The sequence below is a fragment of the Panthera uncia genome, assembly GCF_023721935.1.
Source record: "Panthera uncia isolate 11264 chromosome B3 unlocalized genomic scaffold, Puncia_PCG_1.0 HiC_scaffold_1, whole genome shotgun sequence".
In the NCBI taxonomy this organism is placed as follows: Eukaryota; Metazoa; Chordata; class Mammalia; order Carnivora; family Felidae; genus Panthera; species Panthera uncia.
The window spans coordinates 80,235,134-80,255,144 of NW_026057582.1; the positions used below are offsets into that span (position 1 = coordinate 80,235,134).

The 20,011-nt window shown below is 34.8% G+C and overlaps 1 long non-coding RNA gene across 2 annotated transcripts in view; it reads right to left on the reverse strand.

The window, feature by feature from the left end:
• LOC125909833 (uncharacterized) overlaps positions 1-20,011 on the reverse strand; it is a 510,892-nt gene that overhangs the window by 216,123 nt on the left and 274,758 nt on the right. For both annotated transcript variants that reach the window (XR_007453784.1, XR_007453785.1), the window contains exon 3: positions 17,945-17,995. This is a non-coding gene — a long non-coding RNA (uncharacterized LOC125909833). The remainder of the gene's footprint in view (positions 1-17,944; positions 17,996-20,011) is intronic.

Below are 20,011 nucleotides of genomic sequence, written 5' to 3' on the forward strand. Positions count from 1 at the left end.
AGTGATTGACCCTAGGGAATATTCTAGAAGTATTTAGAGCTTTTTATGTTCACATGGAAAAATGGAGAAAATTACATTAAACTTCAATAAAGCACACAGGTATTTTAACCCTTTTCCATCAATCTTCCACCACATCTCTGGAAGTAGTATAATCTATTACCACATCAATGGTGCAATGAAACACACATATCTTTAGCATCAGGTTTTATTTCTGGTTATGGATTTAAATCCTTTTAATACCAAATCCCAAGGCTCTAGGACAAATTGCTGTCAGTGAGATTTGACTATACATTAGTCATTTGGGGCTCAGTAGATTTTCATATGGGTTATGCCAACTTTCCCTACTCCATGTGGTTTTCCAATATAGTAAATGAAAGGAAACCACCACAAACTTTAGAATTAGACACAATTCACATAAGTCCTCTGTATTAGTCAGGGTTCTCCAGAGAAACAGAACCAACAGGACATATAGATATATATGTAGGAGGAGACTTATTTTAAGAATTGGCTCATGTGATTATTGAGGCTCAACACTCCCATAGTCTGCCATTTGCAAGCTAGTAACTAGGAAAACCAGTGGTTTAATTCAGTCTGAGTCAAAAGGTCTGAGAACCAAGAGGGTGGATGGTGAAGGTGTAAGTTTCAGAGTCTGAAGGCCTGAGAACCAAAAGTTCCAATGTCTAAGGTCAGCAAAAGATGTCCCAACTCAACAAGAGAGAAAATTTGCCCTTTCTTTTGCTTTTTGTTTTATTCAGGCCCCAATGGATTGGATGATGCTAAACCACACTGGGGAGGGTGAGCCTTCTTTATTCAGTCTATTTAATCAAATGCTAATCTTTTCTAGGAACACCCTCACGCCCACAAATAATGTTTTACCAGCTAGCAGGGCAACCCTTGGCCAAGTCAAGTTGGCATATAAGATTAATCCTCTAGTTCTACAATCATTGTGATGCTGAAAAAATAACACACTTTTTGATCTTTGGTTTCCTCATCCATAAAATATTAATAATGATACATCTGTAGAGTTAAAAAACACCTCTAGTATTAAAAAGCATTAACATGACTAATACACAGATGTTCAATATGTTGTAACTATTATTTTTAATTATAAATGTGGATTATTATCAACAAAGGCAAACTCTGAGATGCAATGATGGCAGAAAAAGAGCAGCATTTCAAGTACACTTCACACTGAAAAAGGAGACTTGAAATCAGCACTTCCTATACGTCACGAACAAAGAAACAAAAGCATATTGAACAGTGCTATATAATTTCTGTATGACAGAAAAAATGCCTACTAGTTCTACTGGTTTTAACCTTCTCCTCTCAATATGCTCTTTTCCTAAACTACCTGAAATATAGACTATAGGATGCAAAATATTTAGATGGCCCCAGGATTTCCACCCCTATGCTATACCCATGATTCAGTTTCCTTATATGGCAAGGTTGAAGGAACCTTATTAGTGGTAGTAAAAGGCCCAGATTAGTTGACTAAATTAACCAAAATGGAGATTATCTGGGTGGGCCTAGCTTAATCAGGTGAAGCTTTTTTAAAAAAAGTATTTATTTAAATTCAAGTTAGTTAACATACAGTGGAGTATAGGTTTCAAAGAGTAGAACCCAATGATTCATACCTTGCATATAACACCCAGTGCTCATCCCAACAAGTGTTCTCCTTGATGCCCATCACACATTAGACCACCCACCTCCCCCCTCCAGCAACACTCAGTTTGTTCTCTGTATTCAAGAGTCTCTGAAGGTTTGTCTCCTTCTCTGTGTTTTATCTTATTTTCCTTCCCTTCCCCTATTCTCATCTGTTGTTTCTTAAGTTCCACATGAGTGAAATCATATGATATTGGTCTTTCTCTGACTGACTTATTTTGCTTAGCATAATACACTCTAGTTCCATTCATGTTGTTGCAATTTGTTGAGGAACTTCCATACTGTTTTCCAGAGTGACAGCACCAGCTTACATTCCTACCAGCAGTGTAAAAGTGTTCCCCTTTCTCCACATCCTTGCCAACATCTGTTGTTGCCTGAGTTGTTAATGTTAGCCATTCTGACAGGTGTGAGATAGTATCTCATTGTGGTTTTGATTCGTATTTCTCTGATGAGTGATGTTAAGCATCTTTTCATGTGTCTATTAGCCATCTGGATATCTTATTTGGAAGAATATCTATTCATGTCTTCTGTCTGTTTCTTTACTGGATTATTTGGTTTGGGGTGTTGAGTTTGATAAGTTCTTTATAGATTTTGGATACTAACCCTTTATCCAATGTCATTTGCAAATATCTTCTCCCATTCTGTAGGTTGCCTTTTAGTTTTGTTGATTGTTTCCTTTCCTGTGCAGAAGCTTTTTATCTTGATGAGGTCCCAATAGTTCATTTTTGCTTTTATTTCCCTTGCCTCCAGAGACATATCTAGTAAGAAACTTGTATGGCTGAAGTCAAAGAGGTTGCTGCCTGGTCTCCTCTAGGATTTTGATGATTTCCTGTCTCACATTTAGGTCTTTCATCCCTTTTGAATTTATTTTTGTATATGGTGTAATAAAATGGTCCAGTTTCATGCTTCTGCATGTTGCTATCCAGTCTTCCCAGCAACATTTGCTGAAAAAAACGTCTTTCTTTCCATGCATATTCATCCCTGCTTTGTCGAAGAAGAGTTGGCCATTCCTGTGCTCTATTCTGTTTCATTGATCCTGTGTGTCTGTTTTTGTGCCAGTATAATAATGTCTTGATGAGTAAAGCTTGGCAATACATTTTGAAGTTTGGAATTGTGATGCATCCAGTTTTGGTTTTCTTTTTCAAAATTATTTTGGCTATTCGGGGTCTTTCCTCTTTCCATTCAAATTTTAGAATTGTTTGTTGTAGCTCTGTGAAGAATGCTGATGTTATTTTGAGAGGGACTGCATTCAACGTGTAGATTGCTTTGGGTAGTATAGACATTTTAATCATATTTGTTCTTCCAATTCATGAGCATGGAATGTTTTTCCATTTCTTAGATCTTCTTCAATTTCTTTCATAATTTTTCTACAGTTTTCAACACATAGATCTTTTACTTCTTTGGTTAGGTTTATTCCTAGGTATCTTAGAGTTTAGGGGGCAATTATAAATGGGATTGATTCCTTGATTTCTCTTTCTGCTGCTTCATAATTGGTGTATATAAATGCAACTAATTTCTGTGCAGATTTTATATTCTGTGACTTTGCTGAATTCATGTATCAGTTCTAACAGTTTTTTTGGTGAAGTCTTTCAGGTTTCCCATGTAAAGTATCATTTACAGTCATCTGTGAAGAGCAAAAGTTTGATTTCTCTTTGGCCAGTTTGTATGCTTCTTATTTCTTTTTGTTGTCTGATTTCTGAGGCTAGGACTTCCAGTACTATGTTGAACAGTGGAGAGGGTGAACATATGTTATAGAACTCCTCTGGGAAGCCATGTGGTCCAGGACGCTTGTGTGTTGGGAGATTTTTAATAACTTGCCTAATTTCTTTGCTGACTATGGGTCTTTTCAAATTTTCTATTTATTCTTGTTTCAGTTTTGGTAGTGTGTGACTTTCTAGGAATTTGTCCGTTTCAACCAAATTGTCCAGTTTGTTGGCATATAATTTTTCAAAGTATTCTCTTATAGTTTGTATTTCTGTGGTGTTGGTTGTAATCTCTCCTCTTTCATTTGTGATTTTACCTATTTGGATCCTTTCTCTTTTCTTTTTGGTAAGTCTGGCTCAATTTTGTTTATTTGAAAGAACCAGCTTTTAGTTTTATTGGTCAATTCTACTGTTTTTTCTTTGTTTTTTTTTTCTATATAATTTATTTCTGCTCTAATCTTTATTATTTCCTTTCTTCTGTTGGCTTTCCCCTTTACTCATTTCTCCTTTTCTAGCTCCTTTAGGCGTAAGGTTATACTGTGTATTTGGGATCTTTCTGACTTCTTGAGATAAGCCTGAATTACAATGTTCTTTCCTTTAGAACTGCCTTTGCTGCATCTCAAAGGGTTTGGACTGTCATGTTTTTATTTTCATTTGCTTCCATGTATTTTTTTTATTTCTTCTTTAATTTCATGCTTAACACATTCATTCTATAATAGGATGTTCTTTAACATGCATGTATTTAGAGATTTCCAAAATTTTTCTTATGGTTGATTTCAAGTTTCACAGCATTATGATCTAAACATATGCATGGTATGATCTCAGTCTTTTTGTACCTGTTGAGGGCAGATTTGTGACCCAGTATGTACTCTATGCTGAAGAATGTTCCATGTGCACTTGAGAAGAATGTGTATTCTGCTGCTTTAGGATGAAATGTTCTGAATATATACTAAATCCATCTGGTCCAGTGTATCATTCAAAGCCATTGTTTCCTTGTTGATATTCTCAGATGATCTGTCCTTTGTTGTAAGTGGGATATTAAAGTCCCCTACTATTATGGTATTATCATCAAGAAGTTTCTTTATGTTTGTTATTTATATACTTAAGTGTTCCACGTTGGGGTTGTAAATATTTGCAATTTTCAGATCTTCTTCATGAATAGACCCTTTAATTATAATATCCTCCTTCACCTCTTATTACATTCCTTCTTTTAAAATCTAGTTTGTCTGATATAAGTGGCTACTCTGGCTTAATTTTGACCTCCATTAGCATGATAGATGGTTCTCCATCCCCTCAATTTCAATCTGCAGGTGTGTTTAGTTCTAAAAGGAGTCTCTTGTAGGCAGCATATAGATGGATCTTGGTATTTTATCCATTCTGATACCCTATGTCTTTTGATTGGAGCATTTAGTCCATTTACAATTCAGAGTGATTACTGAAAGATATGGATTTAGTGATTATGTCACCCGTAGATTTGGTGTTTCTTGTGATGTTCTCTGATCCTCTGTAGTGTTTGTTGCTTTGGTCTTCATTTTTTTCCTCCACTCAAAGAGTCCCCCTTAAAATTTCTTGCAGGGCTGCTTAATGGTCACAAACTCCTTTACTTTTTGTCTGGGAAACTCTTTATCTCTCCTTTTATTCTGAATGACAGCCTTGCTGGATAAAGAATTCTTGGCTGCATATTTTTCCAATTCAGCACATTGAATATTGCCTGCCACTCTCTTCTGGACTGCCAAGTTTTGGTAGACAGATCCGCTGCTAACCTTATGTAAATACTAAGTAAGTTTTTATGTAAGTTCCTACCCTTGTAAACTAAGGACCTTTTGTCCTTAGCTGCTTTTGAATTCTCTCTTTACAGCTCTGTATTTTGCAACTTTCACTATGATGTGTTGTGGTGTTGACCTGTTTCTGTTGATTTTGAAGGGAGTTCTCTGTGCCTCTTGGACTTAAATGCCTGTTACCTTCCCCATATTAGCTAAGTTCTCAGCTATAATTTGTTCAAATAAACCTTCTCCCCCTTTTCCCCCACTCTTCTTCTTCTGGGATCCCTATGATATGGGTATTGTTTTGTTTTATGGAATCACTAAGTTCTCTAAGCCTGCCCTGGTGATCTAATAGTTTTCTTTCTCTCTTCTTTGTAGCTACATTATTTGCCATAATTTTATCTTCTATATCACCAAATCCCTTCCTTTGCTTCTTCAATTCTGTGACTGTATCAAGTTGGTTTTGCATCTCAGTTATAGCAATTTTTTAGGTCTTTGATCTCTAAAGCAAGGGTTTCTCTGGTGTCTTCTATACTTTTTTTCAAGCCCACATAGTAGCCTTATAACTTTTGTTCTAAATTCTTGTTCAGATATATTGCTATATCTGTTTTGAGCAGGTCTCTGGCTGTGATTTCTTCCTAAACTTTCTTTTGGGGAAAATTCATCCATCTTGTCATTTGGACTACATTTATGTCTTTTGTGTGTTTTAAAAGCTTGTTACGGGGGCGCCTGTGTGGCTCAGTCGGTTAAGCGTCCGACTTTGGCTCAGGTTGCAATTTGTGGGTTTGAACCCCACGTCAGGCTCTGTGCTGACAGCTCAGAGATCCCGGAACCTTCTTTGGATTCTGCACCTTCCCCTCTCTGTCTCTCTCTCTCTCACAAATAAAACATTAACAATTTAAAAAAATAAAAAATAAAAGCTTGTTATGTTTCCTGCACCTGAGAGTATTGCTATATAAAAAAGGGGTCATGCTCTGTTCAAGGCCTGGAACTCCAAGAAGTGTTTCTGGGGTATGCTGTGTGCACTCTGCTTTGTGGTCTGGCTGCCCTTTCTGACTGGACAGTCCTCTTCAGAGTTTCTTCTTGCTTGAAGTGGGGAGTGTTTGCACCTGTAACTAGGTGCGCTTTGACTTGTTTGTTGAAGTAAGCCTCACACCTGCTACGCTGTCCCCTTGCAAATGTGAAGCTCCTTCTGCCACTCCACAGATCAATTTCCTGGGTGTTCCAAGTGACCTGACTTCAATACAGCTGTGTTTGAAGGACAAGGAAAGCTTAGGGTCCCCCTACTTCTCTGCCACCTTAACTCCTCTCCAGGTGAAGCCTCTTAAAAGCAAGATTAGGCCTTCTCTAGATTAGAGAGATTCACCTGCTGGCCTGAAAAGTAACTTTCATGTGGTGAGAGACCTGTAGCAGAGTCACAGGCAAAGAACTGGGAATGACCTTTTGGACCTGAGAGTGGCCCCTAGCCAGCAAGAGAAAGAGCTTAATCCTAAAGCTACAAAGAACAGAATTCTGCCAAAAATAATATGCACCTAAAAGAGACTCCTGCACTCTAGAAAGGGTCTGAGCTTGTTTGATCCCTTGATTGTAGCCCATGAGATTTCTGACACACAGAAACAGTGAGATAATAAATGCATGTTTTCTGAACCTGCTAAGTTTGCAGATATTTGTTACATAACAGGAAAAAACTAATACAAAATCCACCTTTTTCTAACCTTCCAACAGGTTATTCACATAATGGTTCAGGAGTAGATACTGTCTACTGGTTTAAGAGTCAAAAAAGAATGTGACTGGAATAAAATGATTTCAGCAAGTAAGGCATTTGAACCAGCTCAAACTTTTCAAACATTTAGGCAGAAGTTAGTAGAGTAAGTAGGAGTTAGTTAGAATGCAATGTCAGGGCAGGGAAATATTTTTTTTTAAAGGAGAAGAAACTTCATTCCAATTCCATTAACAAACCACTCACCTTTAGCAATAACTAAACCAGTCCAAATTGTAGTGGGTCTTAATTAAAGAGACAGTAACTTGACCACTATCCTAATAAAGCAGTCAAAGTGTTAGGACACAATTTAATTGGAATAAATGACTATGTTTACCAGCAAAAATAATGTAAATAATCTCAAGGAACTAATTATAAGAGACTGGAAACCCTTCAGAGGGTTAATAATAAATTTAAATGTCAATCCTTGAGTTTGGTTGGCTATATGACTTATTCTAGAGTCAGTCCCAGTCATTTATGGGTTCCAAATATGATATTAGGACTTAATATGTAAATATAAAGAAGTTGTAAACTTTGAAAAAGAGGAAAATTAGTTTGAGAATTACCATAATGGCCTCTTACTTGAAACCTGTATATAATGAAATGAATTAAGTAAAAGTGGCACATAATTACACATTTTTTAGGTGTGAGCCCATGATGAAGAAGAGGAAATCTCTATTTCTTTTTAATACAGAAAGTTAAAATCATCAACCAGCAAAGCAAAGTTGTACTGCGTTGAATTTCTTATCATCCTTGAAGAAATTTACCTGGGCTCACCTACGAAGAAAGGCACGCTAAAGACTGAGACACAAAAATGACTTCCGGAAAACTGCTAAGAAATGAAAAAGTACCAATGAGCCACATACTTTATTCCTTGTGAGCCAAGAATACATTAGTCATTTCAGAGAATTTATGTGAATAGATTTCATTCATGAGGACTTGAAAATTTAAATGTGAATGTCTGTGTCTGTGTGTGTATATTGGTAGATGTGTATTTGAATATTTTCATGTGAGTGTGTAAATATGAATGGAAAGACAGAAAGGACATAGAAAGAAATTCACCCAAGATTCTTTGCTTCTTACCTAAATGGATTTAAAAGCTGTGTCAACCACATTCTTACCAGCACACACACACACAAAAACTAAAAAACAAAAACAACTGATTTGTAGTTTTATATGAGTAGATCATTTAGTGTAAAGGTTGTATTTCAAAGTCTCCTAACTGTTCTCCTTTATTCCCAATCCAGGTAAACTTAAAAAAAAAAATTCTTAAGGCTATCAACCTTAGCTAGCAAAGATATGAGACTAACAGTAAATACGTGAACTCCATTTTCTGACTATCTAAAGTTTGAGTACTGGTCTGATATATCCACAGTGTTGATGGGACAGTGTGGATATCTTTTTAATGTTTGTTTATTTATGTTGAGAGAGAGAGAGAGAGAACACAAGAGAGGGCAGAGGGAGAAGGAGAAAGAGAGAGAGAGAGGGAGGGAGGGAGGTAGAGAATTTTAAGCAGGCTCCACACTCAGCACAGAGCCTGACACAGGGCACAATCCCATAAACCATGAAATCATGTCCTGAGCCAAAATCAAGACTTGGATGCTTAACTGACAGAGCCACCCAGGTATCCCTGTGGATATCTTTGATAGCTATTACTCATGAGCCTGTCATCATTCTAAATTTTTGTATTTGGAGGAACATGAAAAAATAATTTCCATCAATGTTGAGCAAATAATATACATGGCTTCTCTGGCTGATCAAATGAAAGTTGTTAAATCTCCTCCACCAGGGTAAAATCTAATTTTCCTATTGTAAGGGAATAGTTTTGGGAATATAAACAGGAGATTAGCACTACTTTCATCATCACTTTTTTCTATTCCACAATAACTAACTTAATTTAAAATTGTTTTACTACTCAAGTATACATGTTCATTGTAGAAAAATTAGAAAATACAGAAAGTAAAAAGAACAAAATTAAAAGCATCCATAGCCTTCTACCTATTTTAGCTTTCTACTACCTATAAAAGTATCTAAAGCCTTCCCTTTAAGCAAAATATGTGTGTGTGTGTATATGTGTGTATATGTATATATATATGTATATGTATATATGTATGTATATACATGTGTGTATATGTAATATATATGCATATATGTAATTATATATACATGTATATATAATGTGTACCATGTATACATGTATACACATGTATATATAATTACATACACATATATACATACATACACGCATACATGTATAGCCTTTAAAAATACAATAGCTCGGGGTGCCTGGGTGGCTCAGTCAGTAAAGCGTCCAACTTCCGCTCAGGTCATGATCTTGCGGTTTGTGAGTTTAAGCCCCGCATCAGGCTCTGTGCTTATAGCTCAGAGCCTGGAGCCTGCTTCAGATTCTGTGTCTCCCCTTCTCTCTGCCCATCCCATGCTCATGCTGTATGTCTCTGTTTCTCAATAATAAATAAATGTTAAAAAAAATTTAAAAATACAATAGCTAACATAAAACTTAAATGGAAATTCCTCTGGATAGCTAAATCACTCTGGGTTTTACAGCAACATAAGTTGGAGGGTGTAGCCAAGAGCCCCCCTGGGTCCTCTAAATTGCAGAGGGAAGCCCATGATATAGAGTAGGATACGGTGATATTTATCAACAATAATGTCTATATTTTCATAGATCCTAGCAATAAATACTTGTCACATATTTAATAGGTTAAATTTGTATTACAATATACTGATATGATACATATACACCTTGCTTCAGGGTGTAACTGCATTTCAGAATGGAACAGCAAGCTAATAAAAACTGTAGCAAGAAACAGTTTTACGACCCTCCATTGACTTGTGTTTTACATTATGTTATCTTATGGCAGACATCTGAATTAAAGGTTAACACACACTATTTAACGGTGTCTGAATGAATGTACAGTGCATGAATACATGCTTCTTGAAATTTTTTTATCAGTTTTGATACTACACATGCTTTGTGATTTGGGTTAAGACATGACTTTAAGTGGGTGATGGCTCCTGCTTGACTCTTTTGAGTAATAGGAAATAACACATTTTGTTAGGATTCCTTCAATTAAGTGCATATCCACCATTAAAGCAATCTGTCATTATTTTAGCAATGTCATTAACATCTACAATATAATTCACAGGGGCTTTGTTCTTCTTTCAAAATTAGTAGCACATGCATTTATATAGAAAGCTTGAAATACAAAAACAAATTTAAGCAGCTTTCAACTCCAAGCTATACAAATATTTTTAAATGGATTACACAGAAGGTATGACTTTACTAAGAAAGAAAAGCCCACAGAAATTATATATCCATTAACATGGATTAATGATATAAAATATGAATTACTTTTCTTTCTAATGTGACAAATCAAGAAATACAGTTTAGTGTACTACTAAACGTACTTGGCCTAATGAAAATAATTTAAATTACTGGGCTACTGAAAGTAAAAATCAGTATATAAAATTTATGATTTTTATATATAAATATTATCAGTCTTTAGAAATATTTTGGAAAAATTTTAATGCATAACAATAATGTATTAAGTGCTTAATAAAAAAGATAAAATTTTATTAGCAAATTTACATGGCAACAGTCAACTTTAAATTGCTAAAATACATCTTATTTACTCCTGTGGATTCAGTAAATAGGTTAAGATTCAATTACAAATAATACAAGGAGAAAGTTGAAGTTTACAAAACAGAGTAGAGGTTCAGCTACAATAAAAGTATATTTTTCTATAGGATGCCTGCGTGGCTCAGCTGGTTACACATCTGACTCTTGGTTTCGGCTCAGGTCATGATCTCATTGCTTCGTGAGTTTGAGCCCCGTGTCTGGCTCTGCGCTGACAGTGTGGAGCCTGCTTGGAACACTGTCTCACCCATTCTCTCTACCCCTTCCCCACTCATGCTGTTTCTGTCTCTCTCAAAAATCAATAAATAAACTTAAAAAAAGAGTATATTTCTCTATATTCAGAATATATATACATATATACATATGTTCTATATATTTGTATATATAAAAAGTATATACTGTTGTATAAATATGAACTATAAAGTGATATTTATTTCCTGTTACCTAAAATTATTGACATGTATAAAAGCTTTCTTTGACAAAATTTTCATCTCTTGTCCACCTCAATGGGCTGTAGACCTGGGGCGACAAAGGAACTGAGAAAAAGAGACGACAGTATAGTAAGGCACAGGGGACCATGAGATACCGAGGTTTATTGTACATCTTCTTACATACGTTTTCAGGAAAAACAGATAAGCAATGATTAACAACAGAAGCTTAGCAAAGCATGTCAACAATGTACATCTGATTCAGCTATCATAAGTATATTGCATACGAGAGCAGCCTTACAGATACTTATGCTCCGATAAGAATCTTTACGATAGAAGCAAAGACAAAGAAGGGAGTGGGTGCACTGTGCTATATACAGCTGGCTTCCTTTAAGCAAAACATCCCTATCTATGTACTAAAGAACAGACCACACTTCCCGAGGGCAATTCACTCAAGTCCTTTCAGGTGATTTTTAACCTTAGGATCTTGAGTTTTCTCAGAGATCTTGGAGCCTGAACGAATATGCGCCTGTGGTCATTGTGGTGTTCTTGTTCCCACAATCACTGATAGTTAGGTTGCAAGTAAAATATCAAATGGAACTTAACGAGAAGCATAGAGACATAATCATTTCGTAGACCATAAAAATCTCTGGACTTGACCTGCTCTCTCTTGCAATGGCTCTTAGAATAATCTAGTACACGTTATAGATAGTTGGAGTCATGTCTTTTCTCCCTCAACAGAGTAAAAATTCTTTAAAGTAAGGATTACTATTCTGTGTCTTCCCAAAATTCTCACAGACTTTAGCCCAGCACTTTGCATGTTACAAATATTAAATTAATAAATGTCCTCCAATTATCTTAAATATGACATCCAAAATAATGCACTGCCGTGACCTCGATAGCTCTTTTTCCTCAAGATTCCTCATCTCAGCAAAATTTCCAACCATCTACCCTCTCAAGCAAAACACAGGGAGTTATCCACAGTTCTCTCTATAGTCTCAAATTCAGTCCAAATCCTACTTCAAATCCTGTATTTCTCAAATCTGTCTTTTTTTTATGTTTCCACTACTAAACTGAGTTCATTGCTTCTGAGGCTCTTTCATGTAACATCCACATAATCAACACAAGATAAGTAAGTATATCTCAAATTGCCTCTCTTGTGGAGAAAGATATAGTACATGGCAAAAGAAATTTTACCCTACAAATCTCATGATAAACAAATTCCCAATTTATTTTTTCATTCAACCAACGCATATTTTCTAAGCCCTTACTGGTGAAAGCCAATGGACCATACATGGGCTACTTCCTCACACTTGATTTTCGATGCCTCATCAGGGTACAGAATTAGGTTCTCAAGCAAGGATAAAGGCAATCAACATATGGTATATAGTAATCATTTTGACATTACACAGGATTCATGTGGAGATACCCAGATAACAAGATAGCTATAATGGAAATATCATACCGTTTGGAATCAGAAGACCACAATCTAAACCATATGTTAGATTCACACTATTTTAACTTTTTAAAATCATCTAAACCATCTGCCCTGAATTTTTTTCCATTGAGTAAGCACTAAGCATTCCATTGAGGAAGGATTAAGTAAGATAATAGGTAGGTATTTGATACCTGCATGATATTCTGCATAATTGTTGCATTAGTCCTCACAATAATCTTAGAAGGCAGATACTGTTATTTTAATTTTATGGATAGGGAATCAGAAATACAGGGCGGAGAAGGAGGTACCACAGGCCAATTAATTAGTAAACAAGAGAATCTAGATGTAAACCAAGGTGGTGGTTTGACTTTAAAGTTAACACACTTTACAACAAAACATACTGTTTTCTTTATTAGATCATTATGAAGAATAAATAAGATAAATAAAAAACATGTCTTACAAAGCCTAACATACTATGTGAATTTAATGAAAATTGCTTATTGCTATTATTAGTCTATTACTAATCTGTTAAAGTTCTAATGTATTTCAGAGATTGCCACAATCTTGCTTATATTAGCAAACCAGAGAAGCGGGAAAGTTCCTCCCATATCCTTCCTGATTAAATGAAGAAAGAGTAGAAGCAAGAAAGGAAAATCCTATTACTACTCTCAGGCACTTTCACATAATATCTAATTAAGCCCGAAAACACTCCCATTACTTAGGCATTCTTACCCCACTATAAGATAAGGAATATGTGATCCAGAAAAATAAAAGAAATTTCCTGTTTCCAATACACAGGAGGATGGATTTAAGCTCATATTCACCTGATTTAAGAGCCCAGTTCTTTCTGCCATATCACACTTTCTTAGAAGATAGGGGATGAGGTATCTTCACTATCTCTAAGATAATAATAACCCAGCTTACTATGTTTAGCATTTACTATAAATACATGTTTGAAGAATCTTTTCACTTGCTTAACAAAGAAAATGTCCTTATCTGGAGTTAAATCATGGATCTCTACTTCATTTATAATTTCTAGGAAACAATAGAAATTTGTGCCCCATTAGAATATTCAAATTAAAGTATAAAACCTTTTTCAAATGGCTAAAGGAAAAATTATGATTAATGGAATCATTTATAAATCAGAAGACCATATATATAGCAGACCATATAACTGCATTCTCATACTTTGCTGACTTAAAGATCAGTAATTTTCTTATCTTGAGATTAAAGTTTATGTGTATAAACTAGTTCCATTCACAGTTTTTAAGTTCCACTAAATTGAGAGAATGAGAAATTAAAATAGACATATATTTTTTCACTGTTACAAAACATACATACTTTTTTTTTTTACTATTACCTATACGGTTTTATTAGGTTCACTGTTTTTGTTAACTCACTGACTTTGAATGCAAACCTGTTGGTTGAAAAAAATTTCTACAATTAGCTTTAAATTAAGTTTTTCTTTCCATTTATACAGGTAATACCTGCCAATCTGCTTAAGCAGTTATTCACCTATTTACTATATATTCAATTTTTTCTCATTCATTTGAAAATCGTTTTTGAACATCTGATATGGACTGGCCCCTCAGACTGAGGTACAAGAGATGTGGAAGAATGTAGCAGACTTGATCTCTGCCATCCAAAGTTCACTGTCTAGTCTTGGGAGTTCAACTGAAAGAAGAGGATTATACAAGTAGTATCAACATTATGTAACCAATATTTTCATAGTAGAAGGTACTGGTTGCTATGTGAGTACTTGACAGGGAACCTAACTTAGTCTAAGGAGTCAAGTAAACCTTCTGGAAGTTGGAGCGTAACATCTAAGGGCTAAAAAAAGAACAGAAGGGTGAGAGAAAATGATGTGGAGTAGGCGGTACTCCAGAGAGAATAACCAAATTGCATATGGTCTGGTTTCCCACAGTGGCCATGATAGATACCATTCATTAGGCCCTATCTTTTAAAGAATAATCTATGCCTGCAGAAAAAGTATTTTGTGGACTTCAGTAGAAATACCATAGTAAGTACAGAAGCCATGTTTGAACAGCATTCTGAACCATGATTCTACAATATATGGTCTTAAACTAGGATTGAGCATAACTGTCAATACCAAGTGATATATTATCACCTTTAGATAATCAGGCATCATGTTCTATTAATTGGCATGCCAAGTACTTGATAGCACCAGATATTATGGTTAATGCAAATGATTATTTTTCCTGTGAGTTTAATTAAGAGTCTCCATATTGATGTAATTAAAACCGCAGTGGCATTTGAAATGCATCACCTAAATAAAGTACCATAAGATTTACTCTATTAAGATTTGTAAGAGATCTCAGTAATTGCAATTTGCATTATTTTCTTTCACATATGTATTTCTCTGAAGAAATCAGTCACTGCATATATGTATGGCCATATTATCATCAAGTATTTCATTATTTTCATGGACAAAATTGTTCACTAATAGCACATCAACATTAGATGTAGGAACAAATGTTTTTTCAATATTTAAATTTACGAGTTCTCATTGCCCATTATCTATCTATTAAGAATTACAAGTTCCAGTTTAACAGAGAATTCCATGTTAATCGCATGCTTTATAATGAGACTGTTTGTTATCCCTAGCCTGCAACACACTTGATTAAAACCTTCAGTGTACTCACCAAGCTGATATTTTTTACCTACTGCCTTCACCTCTGGTACAGTGTAATTTTCAAAAAGCAAAATGAAGAAGAGTATCATTTATTGTTAACTTTTTCTATAGATATCCTGTGTGCTTGTAACTCTCTGACATGTACAGGTAGCCCACACAGGACAAAGAAAACATCACCCGTAACAAAGGAGCCATTTATATCTCTGCAATCCAAATCAGATCCTGCCCCAATGGCACCCTAGACTACATGTACACATATGGAAAATTGTCAATTCAGTAATGGCAGGTAATTTCCATTCTATTTAGGAAACTGAGGCTTAAAATGGTTAAACAATGGTGGTGTATGATTTAAACCCAAACAAATGATCCAAACTCTGCAATAATAATCTACATGCTACTAACTCTCAGGTGTTAAAAAAGAAAAGAATTTCTTTAATTAAACGTTACTTGATTTTTTCATGGGTAACAAATATAAATAAATAAGCATAGTAAGTTCCCCAAATAGTGTCTTGAGTCCTGTAAGTTCTAACCATCTCCCACCCGTATTTCCAGAAAGGAAAAAAAAAAGGAAATCCAAATAGTAACTTTGAAACACTGCATTTTACCTCTGCTTACTAAAACTCTAGCAGTAAAGAAATATTTGCATCATAATATTATGGAAATATAGTAAACATAACATAGGGTCGTTTTACTGGAGAAGCAGTTTTTTCAAAGCAAACAGGGAGGAAAGAACAGATGTATAATAAAATGAAACCACCACATGAAACTTTATTTGTTCCTATTGTGATCGCCCACATGGTGTGGTACAAGAATATGTAACTACTCCCTGTTCTGGTTACTTCTGAGCATATCACTATACAAAATTATTATATCCAGTGGCTATTCATAATGTAGAGAATGAATATTTTATTCACAGAAAGCAGATGAAGATTTCAGTCCTGAACTTTTAATTTTTTCTTTGTGTGTATCTATGACTACTCAAAAGCTCAATCATAATTTCTGAGGCACACTTCCAAATCTTTTTCACATCTATGAAGTAAGTTTATCTTCAGGCCTCTGAGAAGTAATTAAGATTACTCCTACTTTACAAATAGGGAAACAGGGTCATAGATCAATGTAACTTACTTAAGTGAACAGACTTGCAACAAGATGGTACCTTAAAAATGATTAACTGCCTTCTTTTCAAAACTATCATTGAAATGGCTATCCATGTACAAAAAGAGAGAGCCTATATCAGCATTGGATACTGTCCATGGGAACATCATGCATTAGAATTCCTTAGTGGTCTGCTACTGCAGACATTACTAGAATGAAGGACCGGCTCAACCCATTATCACTCTGGAGCATCTAAAAAGTGAGTACACGGAATCCCAGCATAAATCCATAAACACCTTCTAATTTGATTGGGTGAGGATAACTAGAGGCCACTGTGAGCAGGGATCACACGACAAGTCTTTTTCTCCTACGGTACCCATCCCAGAATGAAAGCACTGCCACAGCTAAATCCTGCCGAAGACAGCTATGGTGAGTTTAAAACATAGCCCCCCAGGGCACCTGCAGGCTCAGTCGATAAAGCATCCCACTCTTGATTTCTGCTTAGGTCATGATCTCAGAATTCATGAGATCTGCTGCTTGGGATTCTCTCTTCCTCTCTCTCTTCCCTTCCTCCCGCTCATATATGTGAGGCAAGAATGCTTGTTCAAGGGGACCAAAGACCCTCATGGAACCATGAGGCCAGGGAATAGCACTTCGTCCCCCGATATATACATATCCTAGGCAACACAGATTGAAAAGATCTGTATTTTGTTATGTTTCCTTGGAACTACATAATAGGGGGGAAATTCATACGTTCATTCCAGAATAAAACAAACAAAAAACTACATTATCTCTAAAAGGAAAAAAAAATCATATTGTCTTCAGTTATTTCTCTAACACAAACTTTCCAGGACAAAACGGAGCATGAGCTACAGTTTTGAGAGAGAGACATTTCTCTCAAACATTTAAAAAAACGAATAAAACATAGCCTCCATAACATTTTGCAATTGTTTTATTTAAATGATGACATATTTTTTCCCCTTCATATTGATCTACCTTTCAAAACATCTGCATATTTTCATATGCCAAGAGATGTTTCTTGTTTTGTTTTTCCTATTTGTTTCGGGTGCCTCTATGTTTGATAATATCGGGATATTGGGTAAATTTTGTCTGAAAAGTGTGATTCTATGTTTAACTGTGCCTTTGAGGTCCAGAAGGAGAAGTAAGGAGAAAGTTAATAGTTAGCTATAGTTTTACTTTGTCGGATCAGAAATTCCGATAACCCAAAGGGAAACATCCTAGAACTGAATTTGAGTATTGCCCCCATTTTGGGGAGGGAGGGTGTGTTGTTATAGTTACCTTCTGCTAGGTAAGGAAAATAAAAGGCAGATAAAATACACACACACACACACACACACACACACACAGACACACACACACACACACACACACCAAAGCAATCATTGGGATTTTAAATGAAATTTCTAAATTTAAGAGAAACAGAAAATAGAGGAGAAAATAAGTAAGGAGAAGAAGGAAGAAGATAAATTTTCTGTGCTGAAGAAAGATACACCTGGGGACTGAAGGATACCAAATATATAAATACCAATACCAAATATTTAAGCTTTGGATGGAAGGGACCACAAACAATCACAAAGAAGGAAGAAGCGGGTAAGGAGAGATAAAAATATCAGTTGGTTAATAAGTCTGAATGGAGAACCTGACTTAAATCTGAGGCTGCAGCAGCATTCCCAATGGATTAATCATGAATCAGACAGATACACCCATATAGTCACTAGCACAGCAGTGTGACTGCAGGACTCCAACACAGGGGTTTACACTTACCACAGGGGTGAGAGAACACCGGACATATATCCTCTCTGTAGGCAGGATGTACTAAAAAGAGAGAGAGAGAAATGTTCAGAAGGATCTCACCATCATTTGCCAAACTCACAAATCAAACAAGTAACTCCTTGGAGGGAATGTACAAAATGGGAAGAATGCTGACTTGAGGAGACCAAAGACCCACATGGAACCATGAGGCCAGGGAATAATGCTTCCTTCCCACATATAAACATATCCTAGGCAATACAGACTGAAAAGATACATATATTTTTTTATATTTTCTTGGAATAACACAATAGGGAGGAATTTCATCCATCCATTCCAGCAAAAAATAAACAAAACACATTAATCTCTAAAAGGAAAAAAAGAATAATCAAGTTGTCCTCAGGTTTTTTTTTTTTCTCTCTGTAACATGAACTTTCCAGGACAAAATGAAGCAATAGCTACAGAGTTTTAAAAAATAAAATGACACTAAGCCAAGAACTAACAGAAATATATTGCCAGGCATATTATAAGAATAAAATAAATATGTTGCCAAAAACACAGAGCTCAGAAACCTGCCACCCACATTATAGTCCTTAAAAATTATCCAAAGCCATCTTCCAGCTGATGGAGAAGTGGATCTAACACACTTAAAAATATGAGCTGTTATATTATAAAGGGACAGTGGTAATACTCAAAAATATTATATCACAGCATTGCTTGACTATTTCTTATACATATGTCCATCAAATTTCATGCAAATGTCATAATATTAAATATTGAAAAAGAAAATATATGTTCTAAAAATGAACAATAACCTGAATTTTGAAATTCAGAATTATGCTACAATGAGCTGGAAATTTCAACATGGTAGGTATGTGGGAGGAAGCAACTAAAGTACAAGTACCTGAATTTTTCATTTTCTTGAAATCACTAGAAATTCCTTCATTTTTAATTTAATAATTAGAAAAATGTATTTAATATATTAAAGAATACTAGTAAATATATCTTCCTTCCATATTTCAATGGACCAACAAAATAAAACAAATTAAAATATCTGAATATTGACACTACTGGGTGGCTCAGTCAAGTGAGCATCCAACTCTTGATTTTGGCTCAGATTATGCTCCCAGGGTCATGAGATCAAGCCCGGCTCAGCATGGAGCCTGCTTGAGATTCTCTCCCTCTCTCTCCCTCTCTCTCAAATAAAATATATATATATATATATATATATATATATATATATATATATATATATATATATATATAACTGAATATTAAAATAAAAAGAAAACAAATTATGGAGTTGTGAGTTGAAAAATAAATCAAAGTTTAAATGATGGGCTAGACATAAGTTAATAAAAATTTTAAAGGAGTATGTATAAATTGACTAATTTAGACAAAGATATACTCACCACATACATTTTGTGGTTTTAGTAAAAAAAGAAAAAAAAGTGACTGAAAAGTTAAAGATTAGATGAATAGCTACTAAATAGCAAATGACAATTAAAAATAATATGTAAAATAAACATAAGAAATGATTCTTTCAAAATTGTAAAATGAAAAAAGATCATAAATTTAAAAAATACAGAGCAAAGAAAAATCAAGAATGAGTTTAAATCATAGAATAACACTATATGCAAAATAATGACTCTCTTTTTGAAAAAATTCACTGAGAAGGTCAGTTTTCTGGAAAAACATAAACTATAAAATTGATGCATAAAATAAGTAGATAATGCTTTTATAAGAAATTTTTCTAAGTTATCAAGGCATTATACTCAAATATGTCTTCATGCATTGATATATTTAGAGATTAGGCTTTCCATAATTTTAAAGAGTAAATGATTCCCATATCATATAAATAATTCTAAAAAGTAGAAATAAATTAAGATATTCATAATTCACTTTTATATAGTTAGCGTAATGAAAATGTGGGAAAAAATGTATATTAAAAAAAAACAATGGCTGACAGCTAAGACCTCTCTGAGTCTTTATTTCAGTCCTTGGTTTAATTTATTTTCTTGTTGTAAATAAGAATTATACTCACAGAAGGTATTACTAAAAAATTTCAGCTAGGGCTTTAAT